Below are 15,451 nucleotides of genomic sequence, written 5' to 3'. Positions count from 1 at the left end.
GCTGTGGCAATGTGGCTGGTGACAGCAAAAATGACCCACCAGCGGAAGCAGCTGGCTTCACAGCTCAGGTGATCCTGACCCCCCCAGGCCAAATCAGTGCTGGCTACTCACCTGTGCTGGATTGCCACACAGCTCACATCACTTGCAAATCTGCTGAAGTGAAGGAGAAGCTTGATCAAAATTCTTGGAAAAAGCTGGAAAATGGCCCAAAGTTTTAGAAATCTGATGATGCTATCCCTGTGGATATAATTCCTGGAAAGCCCACGTGTGTTCAGTTTCTCTGATTATCCTCTGGGCGATTTTGCTGTTTGTGACCTGAGACAGACAGTTATTGTGGGTGTCATCAAAGCAGTGGACAAGAAGGCAGCTGGAGCTGTCAGTCACCACATCTGCTCAGAAAGCCCAGAAGGTTAAATGAATATTATCCCCAATACCTGCCACCCGGTCTTAATCAGGGGTGGGAGAACGGGCTCAGAACTGTTTTTATCTATTGGCCATTTAGGTTTAACCTTCAGGAGGAAAGGAGAATGTTTTGTGGACCATTTGGTGTGGTGGTGGTGGTGGTGGTGGTGTGTGTCAGTTTTTAAGTTATTAGTTTTTTAAATCAGTACTTTTTCATGGTAACAACTTGACCAAAAATCTGTCACAGAATTTTCAAACCCATTTGAAACAAAGTTTAATGAAGGAAAAAAGAATGAAAGATGACCCAAGATTAGAACTGCAGAGGGCTCTTTCAGAACTCTTACACACAGAGAAACATGGGCGGAGAGAGAACTCGCTGAAGGTGACAGTGAGAGAAGAGTTGGTAAAGGTAAATTTGAAGCTTAGCCCCATATAAACTCATCTGAGACTTTTGGAGGAGAAAGAAGCCAGCACTTTTTGTTGTTGGTATTCTATAGAACAGAAAGTAAGGGGCATTTGAACTTGGAAGAGGTTGTTATGTAAAATACTAGGGAAGTATTGTGACATTCTATCTGGCAGGCAGTTATTCAGATATTTTTATTTGATCTGTTGCTAAGGTTTTATGGCCTATCTGGGTATAAAGAGTCCTTAGTTGTTTTCTTGAGTTTCCAATTTAAAATTAAGTACATTCCAGCTACACAAAAGGCACATATTTATGATGCTCTGCTTTTTACGAAGCTCAACGTGGAATGGCTAATTTATGCCAAGATAGGTTTCATGGAAAACTGATATGTGAAATTATATAAGTTCCTTATATTCTTGTATTATTTAACCATGAAACCCCATCTCTTTCCTAAAGCCCCAATTAAAAGGCTATAATGATAACTCTCCAACCCTATTGAGAGAAGCAGAAAGACTTGAATGGGAGAAATACTTCCTTGGGAAACTGAGTAACATTTTCCTAAATTTGGTTTAGCTAGTTAGTGAAATCTCTAAACCCATTGAAATAATATAAAGATTCCAAAAATATTTTTCTCTGTTTAAATTAAAGTGGATAAAAGTCTAAATTGCATATAAATTCTCTGAGATTAAATAGAGCTTCCTTCCAAACTGACAGTAAGTATTCTAAAAACTTTTTTCAATGAATACCATTGCAGTTTAGAATCCTCATGTTGACTACTATTATGTAAAGACTAGAGGCCCGGTACACGAAATTTGTGTATGGGAGGGGCGGCGGTCCCCTCAGCCCAGCCTGCACCCTCTCCAATCCTGGACCCCTCAGGCGATGTCCAACTGCAGGTTTAGGCGAGGATCAGGCCTAAACCTGCAGTCAGACATCCCTCTCACAATACTGGATCATCGGCTCCTAATTGCTCACCTCTCTGCCTGCCTGGTTGCTCTTAACTGCCCCCCCCCCCTCCAGCCTGGTTGCCCCCAACTCCGCCTCCCTGCTGGACTGTTTGCTCCTAACTGCCCCCTCACCAGCCTGATCACCCCTTACTGCCCCCCCCTCTCTGGCCTGGTCACCCCTAACTGCCCCCCTGCTAGACTGGTCACCCCCCAATGCCCCCCCTGCCAATAGCCTGGTCACCCCTAACTGCTCCTCTGCCAGCCTGGTCGCCCCTTACATCCCCCTCTGCCAGCCTGGTTGCCCCCAACTGCCCCCCCCACACCAGCCTGGTCACCCCTCATTGCCCCCCGCTGCTGGCCTGGTAGTCCCCAACTGCTCCCCCTACCGGCCTGGACGCCCCACGCAGCCTGCTGCTTGGTTGTTTGGTTGCCCCTCACTAACCCTCCTGCCGGCCTGGTTGCCCCAAGCAGCCTGCTGCTCAGTCGTTTGGTCACCCGTCACTAACCCCCCTGCTGGAGTAGTTGCCCCACACAGCCTGTTTGGTCATCTGTTCGGATGCGATGGTCGTTTAGGCTTTTATATATATAGATAAAACTTCTGAATTACTATCCTGGCTCCCGATGTCCACTGAACCCGCAGCCAAGAAGATTCCTTGCCCTGCACCAAGGCTGTGCGATGAGCCCAGGGCAGGAGCAGCAACCAGATACCTGCGGCCCCACAGGTCGCCCGGGCACAGCCAACCTAGAGCCTGTGGCCACTCCAGGGTCACCAAAGCAAGAGGTCAAAATGAGAAGATGCATTGCCATTCTCCCAAGTTCAAATAACTCAACTCTTTCTTAGAAAAACGGATGTTACACAGGTTTCTTCCCTTGCACTTGTCCAAGAAACCCCAAGCTTACTGGCTCTTCACCCCCAGTAAGGCAGGCAGTGGTAGGGTTAACGACCCCGTGGGTGATGCACAGAGAATTGTTATCTCTGAGATACACACAAGCAGGGAGATTAGAATGGCACCAGGCACTGTGCTAGAATCTGAACTGTTTTCTTTGGTTCTGTTTCACATCTGGGGAAAAAACACTCTTTAATCACACTCTTTCGCCATTTTATTTCACACCAAACAATCGTGGAGAGGTTCAGTGTTATCTCCATTATTAGTGTGATTAGCAAATACTGGAAGCATCCCTCTGTGAGACATCATCCTTAGCCCCGTTGTATGCTGTGTCTCTTTTTATCCCATGGCAGGGATGCGAGGTTGATACCACTCTCACGGTTCTGCAGATCAGAGCCCCAAGGATCAGTGTTTGAATGAAACCCACGCTGCAAAACTTACACTTCAGACTGGCCTCCTCCCCACCTCTGAGGAGCTTCCTCACACCGGTGACTTCATCAGAGACTATCCATCACTTTCCTGTGTATTTTCTAAAATCCAGTCCACGTACTCAGCAACTTTGGTGTAGACACCTGGTTGTTCCCTGTGGCCACAGCCTTCGCCCCAACTGGTGATGCTCACCAAATGCCACATTCCATTGTGTTTACAAACTAAAGGGCCACCTGAATCTCCCTGTGTCACATGGGCAGAAAAAGAAAGTGAGAAAAGGTTATGACAGATGTGCCTTTAACATTTTGTAGTCACACCACACACACCACACATGTCTGATTTCTTATGAATCTTCAGGCATCTCATATGGCTCATTAGCTGTTGAATGTGGTGAAAATTATGTAATTCAATAATGCATTATACAACGAAGAAGTGTTGACATCTTCATTCCACTGTCAAATAAGCCTAATATTCAGCCAATCAATGATTCTCTCTCATCATTGATGTTTCTATCCCTCTCTTCCTCTGCCTTCCTCTTTCTGAAAGCAATAAAAACATTTTTAAAAAATAAGCTTAGTATTTTACATTTTAGGATAATTATTTTAAGTACAATTGTCCTCCTTTAAATATAGCATATCCCTGCACAGATTGTGACATCTACACTAATAATAGACAAATATGTAAATTGACCATACCTCCGCAATGCCCACAGCCAATCAGGAGCTTGTATGCAAATTAATCTGACAAAGATGGCAAGCCTGTGGGCATCACAGAGGTACACAGGCACCGAGCAACTGGGGTCGGGGCAGGGCGGGCTGCTCGGGGCCTACATATGCAGGCACCATGTGACTGGGGGCGGGGTGGAGTGGGCCGCTCAGAGCCTATGCGCACAGGTATCGAGCGGCCGGGAGCGGGGTGGGCATCCCCGGTACTACGCCCGCTTTGAGCCTGTGGCCAGTGCACATGTGCACACACTGGCACCAAGCAGTCGGGGTCCAAGGAACACCACTGGTGTCTGGTCTTGTCAGCCAGGCCTGGGGGTGGCTGGAGTTCACAGTCCTTTTCCTTTGTGCATCCCCTAGACCGGAAGCAGAAACCAAGAGCGCAGGAAGAACCAGAAATTCTGGGAATCATAGTTCTGGTGGCAGCCCCTGGACCGAAAGCAGAAGCCCAGAGCACGGGGAGCACCAGGAATGCTGGGAATCAGAGTTCTGGTGGCAGACACATTGTGGTATCTCCTAGACACTAGAGTAAAGTGAGCCTGGAGCAAGTTACTGTTGGGGTGGGGGATGGAGAAAAGCAAAGATGAGAGACATAAGTAAAGTCACAGTGTGGAGGAAAAATTAAAGGGAAGATATCCTGCAACTTCTAGGAAATCTCCACCAATGGAGCAAAGAAAAAAAAAAAAAAGACCTCTATTATTCTTTGAGCACCAAACCAAACTGGGTTGGGGTGTGAGACAATTCGCTCATATGATTGCAAAGACAGGCAGAAACTCCCAGATTGGAGAAGGCTCCCAGATTGGAGAGGGTGCAGGTCAGGCTGAGGGACACAACCTGCATGCACGAATCTTTGTACACTGGGCCCCTAGTATGTTATATATTTATATATATATTTTTTTTATTATATATATATTTTTTTATATATATATTCATAATATATTATATTATTATTATATTATATATATATTCAATTTTAGAGGTTATATATGAAATTATAAGATAATTTAACTCTGATTTTAAAAACTATAATGAAATATTCTATTAGAAATATATTTTGAAATGGATTTGCTCAAGTTTGCATGATTATTATAACTGAAGGTATTACCTTACAAGCATCTTTTCCCAGTTCTTTATAGCCAGCACAGTTCATCTGTTTGGTTATTTCATAATCTCTATATTTTTCTGGCATTCTTCATTTGGTACTAGAGGAATATTTGCCTTTTGTAGGATATTTTGGATCTCACCTATGAAGTAACCACTATATAACTTCAGAAGGAGGAAATACAATAAATGTGAAAATAAGACTGAAGTCTTAAAGCAAATCAATCAGAATGATGAACTTTGCATTAAGGCCATTCCTTTGGATATACCTACTAAAGGTGAGAGGGAGAGTTGCACACCACACACACACACACACACACACACACACACACACACACAGAAAGAGAAGGGGGACTGTACCTTTATTGGCCTCTGATGCTGTGTTAGAATAACCCCAAACCCTAGTCTGACCAGAGACTTTGCTTCTATATTCTCTGCCATTCTTTCATCTCAATAGAAATTTCTCAGAAATCTCCTCCTCTTGCTTACAGTCCAAAAGACTGAAGCTATTACCTTGTAGTTTTTGTTTTATATATTAAAAATGATAATTTAAAATATATAAATAAAAAATAAACCAAATCTCTGGCAATAGAGGACCATTTTGTTCATAAAGTAAAATCAAGTCAGCATTTTTCCATGAAGAACAGTTTATTTACAAATAATTTCCACCAGTGTCCAGTTAAAGTTACTTTTATATATTTTATTGATTTTTTTTTTTACAGAGAGGAAAGGAGAGGAACAGAGAGCTAGAAACATTGATGAGAGAGAAACATCTACCAGCTGCCTCTTGCACAACCTCTACCAGGGATGTGCCTGCAACCAATGTACATGCCCCTGACTGGAATCAAACCTGGGACCTTTCAGTCCACAGACCGACGCTCTATCCACTGAGCCAAACCAGTTTCGACAGCCAGCTAAAGTCACTTTTAAATCTTCCTATCTGGAGTAGTCAAAAATTTGAACAATCTGCATATTAAAATTAAAAATCAGTACTATTTGAACCAATAAATCTGATACACATTGGGGGAGGGGGAAAAGGTGGTTCTGGGGAAAAGAAGGAACAAATAAGAAAAGAGATGTATTGTTGCTGACTTCCCAATCTCCTATGGAGGGGTCCTAGTCCAGCACCCACTACAGGGCTTGGCACAGAGTTGTCACTTGATACTTTGTAGAATTGGCTATTAGTGATTTGATTTCAATAACAACTTATCATTCCTGCCCTGATTGGCTAAATAAGGTAGAATGTCATGGCAATTTTCTGGATAATTCAAACTGAAATCACTTGTAGGTCTGAAACGACAGGGTTTCATGGATTCCTTATGCCAGAGTCACTTGACTAGACAATGGACACCACCGAGAAATGACCCTCTAGCTTTCTTTGCCGTATGACTGCACTAGCCTCCCATTGCTGCTGTAACAGATGACCATCAGCTTAGTGGTTTAGAACAACACATCTATTTTCTCACAGTTCTGGGGAGGAGAAGTCTGAAATGAGTCTTACTGGGCTACAATCAGGATGTTGTCAGGGCTTCTCTAGCCTTTTCCTACTAGGGGCCACCTGCATTCCTTGGCTCATGGACCCTTTCTCCATCTTCAAATCTCTCTCTCTCTCTGTCTCTCTCTCTCTCTCTCTGATTGATTGTTCTGCCTCCCTCTTTCTCTTATAAGGAACCTTGTAACTTCATTGAGCCCATCCACATAATCTAGAATCATCTTCACTGTCAAAGTCCTTACCTTAGTCATATCTACAAAGCCCCTTTTTCCCTATCAGGTCACATAATCATAGGTTGTGAACTCATTTGGAGAGCTCTTATTCTGCCTACTATAATTACATAGTGAAAGAGAAGCCATGGGATTACCAATTTATGAGAGTGCACAGGACTTCAGGGAGAATCTAGATGCCACATTTTCCAGGACCTTTATACTGGTCAGTGTTCTGATTGGACTATGCTTTAACAGGCAGTTGCTCGTGAAGGTGAAAAAAGGAGGTTACTTTGCTACCTACAATGCAAGGTCCACACAGCCATCCATTTCATGTTGAAATGATCCACGGTCCATGAAAAATAAACAAAACAATCTAAACAATGACTGATAATGAAATAGACATCCTCCTCCTCTGCAGAGGAAAGGCTAGGTGAGAATGGGGTGGGAAACCTTATTCTATAAGACATTTTTCTACTGAACCTTCATTCCACAAACACAGCTATCAGTGAACCAAATGAAAATTACTCTCTTCAGGGAAAATGATACCAAAAGTAAGTATATAAGGAGAGTGCTTACCTCTAAAAGTCCCGTTTTGTTTTCAGTTGGAAAATAAAAAGGTTAAGAAGAATGCAATTCAATCATAAAATCACTCTGGTAAAGAACCAACATTGAATTTTGCTCACCGGTACTCCACATTGTGAAATGTTTGCATGGCGTAGGTGAAAAATTTGCAGTGAATGTTATTGGTGCACCTTTTTTGGCATTCTTCAACACTTTCAACCTTAGATACATTAAAGTTGACTCCTCTCATATCAATTCCTTCATAAATGTCTCTGTGGCAAGCTGTACACATAAGATGCATAGAGCAAATTCAGTTTCCCTTCTAGAAGCCCATCATCAATTTGGGCGGTGTAGTTTTGAAGGGTGATTGCCTAAATCATTAGGGGATTTAGAATTTTTATTACATCATTAAGTGATCAAACTGCTTGAAATAAACACATTCCAATATGTGTTAGAGTACTGGCATGGAAAGGGGTTACGTAGCAGTGAGGCCCTGCTACTGTGTGCCAGGCGGTTGCCTCAGTAAAGCCTTGACCTCTTGCATTGAGTGAAGGAGCTTCTTATCTCTTTGCCTATCCCTTGGTTTTCAACTACTCCTGTCCGGTTGCAAATTGCATTTGTAAGCCCTGTGATTAACATCTCTATGTCACATCCTATCTAATAAAAGCGTAATATGCAAATTGACCATCATTCCAACACACAAGGTGGCTGCCCCCATGTGGTCAAAGATGGCCACCACAAGATGGCCACCAGGGGAGGGCAGTTGGAAGGGACCAGGCCGGCAGAGGAGGGAAGTTGGTGGCAACGGGCCTGCAGGGAAGGGCAGTTGTACGGGACCCAGGCCTACAGGGAAGAGCAGTTAGGGGTGACAAGGCCTGCAGGGGAGGGCAGTTAGGGGCAATCAGGCTGGCAGGGGAGCAGTTAGGCATCAATCAGGCTGACAGGGGAGTGGTTAGGGGGTGATCAGGCTGGCAGGCAGAAGCAGTTAGGAGCAATCAGGAAGGCAGGCAGGTGAGCAGTTGGGAGCCAGCAGTCCTGGATGGTGAGAGGGATGTCCGACTGCCCTACCAGGATTGGGCCTAAACGGGCAGTCAGACATCTCTCGAGGGGTCCCAGATTGGAGAGGGTGCAGGCTGGGCTGAGGGACACACCACTCTCCCCTCCCCCCGTGCACCGGGCCTCTAGTCATTATCATAAAATGTTGAGAGTTCTTTATAAGCATGGTGAAACCATTTTCTTCTTGCTTTAGAGTTTTCTTAAATTCCGCTTAACCACTCTTCCTATTAAAATGTATCTTATATTTAAAAAAAGATAGATAATTCTTTTTACAGCCAGTGAACCAAATTTATGAGTTAGGTTCTGTTTTTTCCTTAAGGAAAAATAATCTATTCTATGTATTGTTCCACTCCTAAGAGGTAAGGTTGAAAAAGTCCTGAAACTACACTTAATGGTGGGAACGACAGAAAACACACAAAGGATTAGAACAACAACGCATTGAGGTGGGCAGGACCGTGGACTAGTCACGGTGCTTCATGCACACAGGCGTTTGCAGATTGTAGAAATGGAAGATCTTCCCAGTTCTGCTGCATATGAGGAAAGAAACAGGCTAAGAGTTGGGATGGGATACTTACAGACCAAAACTTTTCTTTACAGTTAGTTTAAAGCTATAAACCTGCTTCTAAATGTTTGAAACTAAAATTGGTCCTGAGTTTAGAAACTTTATTTGCCTGGAAATTTTGCACTTTAATTTTTTTAAGTTATTTGGGGAGAGTTAAAAGGAAACATTAAATCAAGCTCTGAGAGTAGACTAATGGGAAGGGAGCAATAAGGAGAACTGAAAAGGCACAATATAATTTTTCTTTAAATTTCACTATGATACCATAATTAAAAATAATGCTTACTTGGATAATTTACACTAAATTATGTTAAGATGTAAATGTGATCTTATAAAGTAGAAAATGGACTCCTCCTATCGGCTGAGGCAGGCCGCCATGTTTATAACTAAGGGCTGCTTACTTGACAAACTGCAGGCACACAATGTTGTGTGCTGAGGGAGTGGTGTTAAAGGGGGAGGAAAGAAAAGAAAGTTTGTAAACATCTGAAATTTTGAACTATGAGGTTCACTGTAGATAGGAAACATAGAATAGCAAAGGTGAAGAGTCACAACATGATTATTTTTAGTTTCTGGGAACCTATCAGTTAAGAGAATCTTTTCAGTACTTTTTTGTTTTCTGATCAGTCATGTGAGAGTTATAGGTCATTTGCCTTAAATTTATGAGGATAGGGTTGGGATTGTTTCCCAACACATTTGTAGCAATAAGCATCAGAATTAAAGTTCCCTGGCCTCCTAGTCCTCACGTTGCTTCTAAGCAGTGTTATTTTTAGCGAGAATTACAGAACCCAGCCCTTCAGGGTGGGGGGTTAGCAGGGTTTCTTAACCTCAGCACTGTGGATGTTTGGGGTAGAGTATCTTTGCTGGAGATCTTCCTTGTGCCCTGTGGAATGTTTAGCAGTATCTCTGATATCTACTCACTGGATGCTAATAGCATCATCCCCAAGTTGTAACAACTGAAAACAGTCTCCAAACATTGTCAAATGCCCCTGGACAAATGACAAAATCGCCCTGGGTGAGAATCAGGAAGAACCACTGGGATGACCCCCTCTGTGTTCCCTTTAAGATTCTTCTCCGGAATCAAGGGAAGACCACTGTCTGGATGTGCGTTTCCTTTCTGCAGCTCTTACCCTGTAGTGCTAAGCTCAAATAATAGAGGCTCACTAAGATGTGTGGACTAAAGACAAGAAGATATGCCCGGAGCACTACCCCACTCTGTCATCTTTCTCAGCGCTCCCTTACAAATATCTGCGGGAATATGGTCTTGGAGCAGAAGCTACTCTTACGGAGACTCATTATTCATTCAAATTGAGCTGAGAAATCCACACCTTACCACTTATTCGATGACCACATTGCTTTAAGGAATGTCCAGAAATTGCTCTTGTCCGTGGCACTCTTGGCAGAGCTCCTGTAACACTGTCTTTCAAGAAGCAACCAAACCTGTTTTTAAAAGCAGCGTCACTTAGGAAGTAGAGGAATAAATACACTTTGAGGAAATCTCTAGCATTTTTGTATACTAATAAATAGAGCCAGCAATAAGAAAAACAGGGCAGCTTCCCTGACACTTGCTGGAAAGAACATTCTTAGAGGCAATACAATAATATTTAATGGTATTTCTAATACCTAACTTCAGCCTTGTTTTCCTTTACATTCACATTTTTAAGTAAAGAAAGTCAATCATATTAAAGAGTTAATGACTTTTCCTGAGGTCCTAAACTTTGGGGGAATTATGATCCTATCTGGTGATTATTTTTATATATGCTTTCATTTACTTAAGAAATTATTTCCGCCTCGCCTGTGTGGCTCAGGAGGTCACAGTTGGATTTCAGGTCAGGACACAGAACCCAGTTACAGGCTTGATCCCCAGTAGGGGGCAGGCAGGAGGCAGCTGATCAATGATTCTCATCATTAATGTTTCTATCCCTCTCCCTCCCTTGCTCTCTCTGTAATCATTTAAACAAAAAAGAAATTATAGCCCTAGCCAGTTTGGCTCAGTGGATAGAGTGTTGGCCTGTAGACTAAAGGGTCCCGGGTTCGATTCCAGTCAAGGGCACGTACTTTGGTTGCAGGCTCCTCCCCGACCTGGTCCCTGGTCGGGGAACCAACAGGAGGGAACCAATCAATGTGTTTCTCTCACATCGATGTTTATCTCTGTCTTTCTCTATCTCTTCCAGTCTCTCTAAAAAAAATCAAAGGAAAAATATCCTTGGGTGAGAATTAACAATAACAAAAGAAATTATGTCAGTCATGAGAGTTGAATCTACATATGGTGTTTATCTTGCTTATTACCTCCTTCTAATCCACACCTGATAAGAGATTTTTTTTTCCATCTTTAATGTCAACCTTAATGGTAATTTCATTTTCGAACCTAGCTCAACTTTATTTAAAAAGTTAATGCCTCTCACATCAAATCTGGTTTTCTGTACAAGTTTAACATGTAGAATCACAGGATTGTCTAAGTCCTATTTTTTAAATTCAAATAGAGTGAAGATTAAAAAAGACTTATAAATGTGGAAATGGGAATGATGAAGAAATTCATTCTGGACATTGATCAAAATTAAAGAAAAGTGCAATGAAACTATGGCTGTATTTAGGCAACTTTATGACCTAATAACATTTTTAATTACCAACTATTATTTCAGTGCTCTTACTTTTCCAGATTACCAGTTAAAAATATATATTCACCCCCCCATACGTACCCTAGATGACCCAACTGTCTCACTATAAGCACCATTCAGACCTGGCCCCTCCCAAGGTCACACATTCTGGATCTTATTCAATTATAGTCTCAACAAAATGCTTGCTTTCCATTCTATTTTCTTAGGAAGGTGCTATCGACAGTTGTGACCATGAGTTTTTGTGCTGGTGAAATATACACCTGTTATTAAATCCTTTTTTAATTTTTGTTATTGATTTTCTACAGAGAGCAAGGGAGAGGGACAGAGAGCCAGAAACATCGACGAGAGAGAAACATCGACCAGCTGCCTCCTGCACACCCCCTACCGGGGATGTGCCCGCAACCAATGCACACGCCCTTGACCGGAATCGAACCTGGGACTCTTGAGTACGCAGGCTGATGCTCTATCCACTCAGCCAAACCAGTTAGGCCGACCATAACATTATTATAACAGGGATCCAGCCCACAACCTGGGCATATGCTCTGTCTGGGAATAGAATTGTGACCTCCTTTATTTGCAAATAAAGTCTTATTGGCACACAGCCATGCCCATTCAGTCATAGATTATGGAGGCTTGCTTTCACCCTACAGCTACAGTGAAGCAGTTGTGACAGAGACAGTAAGGCCTACAAAGCTGAAAAGATTTGTTATCTGGCCCTCCTTAGGTGGCTCAGTTGGCTGGAACACCCTCCTGTACACCAAAAGGTTGGGGGTTCAAATCCCAGTCAGGAACATACCTGGGTTGTGGTTTCGATCTCTGGTCAGGGCACATACAGGTGGCAAATGATCGATGTTTCTCTCTCACTTTTATGTTTCTCTCTCTCTTTTTCCCTTTCCTTCAATCTCTAAAATCAATAAATATCCTTGGGTGAGAATTTAAAAATAAAAAAGTAAGTTGGAAACCCAGTTTAGCACTCGTGGCATAGAGTTTGAACTTCTCTGTCAGGATACCTTGACTGCAAAATAACATACTGGTTTCTGAGGAGCCCATTTCTGCTCAGGAAGTTCTATCTTATTTTAATTTTTAAGAAAAAGTCTCCATATACACTGAAATACACCTCCTTGCAACTTCTATCCTTCCATCCTAGATTTATCTACTCCATCCACAAAAAATAATTTATTCTCCTTTTTGTACTTTTTAAACTATTTAAAGACATAACCACTTTCCCACTAAATCTACTTTGTTTTCTAACTATTCTTCAAAATTGCATTACATCAGTTTGTTAGAAAATTAGATTTTCAGGGAGTTGATGCTTAAGTAAATATTTAATGCATATTGCTGCACTACGGAACTCTGTTTATTAAAAAATGGAGGATAGCAAGGCCAATAAAATAATTTCTGGTTGTAATGCAGTAGCATATTTCAAATATGCAACCTGTGATGCCTTTCAGATTAAGGGTATCAATCAAGACACCAGCAATTTCTTTTTATTGTACTCTACATTTACTGAGTCCTATCTTTCCTGAATTTAGTCAACTTATGTTTCATGAGAATAAAGGCTGAAAAAATCACATTTCTATGTAGAAACCTGATACTAATATTTTCTTTCCTTCAAAAGAAAAATTGTCATAGTATTTAGACATGATTGTCTTATTTGAAGTATGGTACGTACTCTGGACCGCCAGAAAGACGAACAAGTAGATCCAAGAGCAAGTTAAGCCTGAAACATCACTGGAGGTAAAAAAAAAAAAAAAAAAAAAAAAGACAAAACTGAAGCTGTCTTACCTCAGGCACATCATGAGCAGGCAGTTATTTTGTTATTTTGAAGAAACAATAATGCTGGGGAAAATCGAAGGCAGCAGAAAAGAGGAAGATCAAATATGAGATGGATTGAGCCCATAAAAGAAGTACAGGTAGGAGTCTACAGGGCTGAGCAGGGCAGTTGAGAACATGATATTGTGAACATCACTCATTCATAGGGTTGCTAATGGCTTGTAACACACACACACTCACACACACACACACACACACACACACACACACACTCACATATCATGAGGTGCTAGAAATACATTTTGATCTTCTAGATATAGTCCAAGAATCTCTTTATTTGTGAGCAGTTGGTCCAGAAACTAATGTTCCACAGTTGTCTGTGGCAATGAACAGACCACCAATTCAGTAGTCCATCAGATGGAGAGATTTCTAGATGATAAATCCCTGGGTACCCAGTGGATGCTTGGGGGTTTTGCTAATTCCCAGTTAGTCCTAAGAGATTTCACTTTCTCCTTTCTATTAAACAAAATGTTGTTCTTTCCACTTATTTTTCAGAGTCAGGGAAACTCAAGATCAGTCTATGATAATTGCACAGGAATCATTTTGTTAGGGAGTCTGAATGACACTGAGGACATTACCTCCAAGGTGCCATTTCTTTTATTACTTACTAGAGGCCCAGCATGTGTAATTGCGCGGCCCCGCCCACCCACCTGCTGCCCTGCCTTGACACCTGAGCCTCTCCAGGCAGAGCTCCAGTGCACTTGGTCCAGCCCCGACCCCTCTGGCCTTCTCTGGCTGCTTCAAGCCCTGCCCTCAGTCCCTTGAGTTGCCTTGGGCTGGTCCCGCCTTCTCTGGGTGCCTCCCTGCTTCCGCCCCATCTCCAGAGCAATGCCTGTGCTGTGCTCTTTCCCCTGGCAGGTGGGCAGCGGGGCACTCCGAGTGCCAGCGGTGGGTGGCGAAGGACTGGTGAGGGGGGCGCTATGGGCTCTCACCCTCATCCTCCCTGGCACAGATGGTCCCGCCTCTTCCAGGCGCCTCTCCATTTCCACCCTGACTCTGGAGCAACACCTGGCCATGCCTCCATTATTACACAATCAGTCATTACGCATTCTGGCATCCCGACCATTAGCATATTAGCTCTTTATTATTATGACTAGAGGCCCAGGGCACGAAATTCGTGCATGGGGGGGGGAGGGGAGATAAGGGGAGGGTGTCCCTCAGCCCAGCCTGCACCCTCGCCAATCTGGGACCCCTCGAGGGATGTCCGATTGCCCGTTTAGGCCTGATCCTACTGGGATTGGGCCTAAAGGGGCAGTTGGACATCCCTCTCACAATCCAGGACTGCTAGCTCCCAACTGCTCACCTGCCTGCCTTCATGATTGCCCCTAACCGCTTCTGCCTGCCATTCTGATCACCCCCTAACCACTACCCTGCCAGCCTGATTGATGCCTAACTGCTCACCTTCCAGCCTGTTTGCCCCTAACTACCCTCCCCTGTAGGACTGGTCACCCCTAACTGCCCTCCCCTGCAGGCCAGGTCCTCCCCAACTGCTCTCCCCTGCAGGCCTGGGTCCCCCCCAACTGCCCTTCCCTGCAGGCCCCGTCACCCCCAACTTCCCTCCTCTGCCAGCCTGGTCACCCCTAACTGAACTCCCCTGCAGGCTTGATCGCACCCAACTGCCATCCCTTTCAGGCCTGGTCCCTCCCAACTGCCCTCCCCTGATGGCTATCTTGTGGTGGTCATCTTGTTTCCACATGGGGGCAAACATCTTGTGTGCTGGAATGATGATCAATCTGCATAACACTCTTTTATTAGATAGGACAGAGGCCTGGTGCATGAGTGGGGGCCAGCTGGTTTGCCCTGAAGGGTGTCCCAGATCAGGGTGGGGGTTCTCTTGGGGCATGAGGCGGCCTGGGTGAGGGGCCTGTGGTGGTTTGCAGGCCGGCCACGCCCCTTGGCAACCCAAGCGGAGGCCCTGGTATCTGGGGTTTATTTATCTTCTACAATTGAAACTTTGTAGCCTTAAGTGGAGGCCTGGGCTGGCCAGGGTATGCGGAAAGCTTGGCTTCCTCCATTGCCGGGGGCAACCCAAGCCTCCCTCCTGCTCTCTCCAGCTCCGTGGCTGCTGCTATTTCTGTTTCGTTTTATGTATCTTCTATCATTGAAACTTTGTAATCTTGAATGGAATCCTAGGCCAGTAAGGGCAGGCAGAAAGCTTGGCTTCTTCCATTGACGGGGAAACCCAAGCCTCCCTCCTGATCTCTGTGGCGGTAGCCATCTTGGTTGGGTTTA

The 15,451-nt window shown here is 43.8% G+C and overlaps 1 pseudogene; it reads right to left on the bottom strand.

The window, feature by feature from the left end:
* The window catches only part of LOC103295476 (plasma kallikrein-like), a 218,455-nt pseudogene extending 205,273 nt beyond the window's left edge, over positions 1-13,182 (bottom strand).
* Between the last annotated feature and the right edge of the window lie 2,269 nt (positions 13,183-15,451).

Source organism: Eptesicus fuscus, chromosome 8 (genome assembly GCF_027574615.1).
Source record: "Eptesicus fuscus isolate TK198812 chromosome 8, DD_ASM_mEF_20220401, whole genome shotgun sequence".
In the NCBI taxonomy this organism is placed as follows: Eukaryota; Metazoa; Chordata; class Mammalia; order Chiroptera; family Vespertilionidae; genus Eptesicus; species Eptesicus fuscus.
Note: the sequence above shows the minus strand (reverse complement) of the source record. Positions and strands in the feature narration are given on the sequence as shown.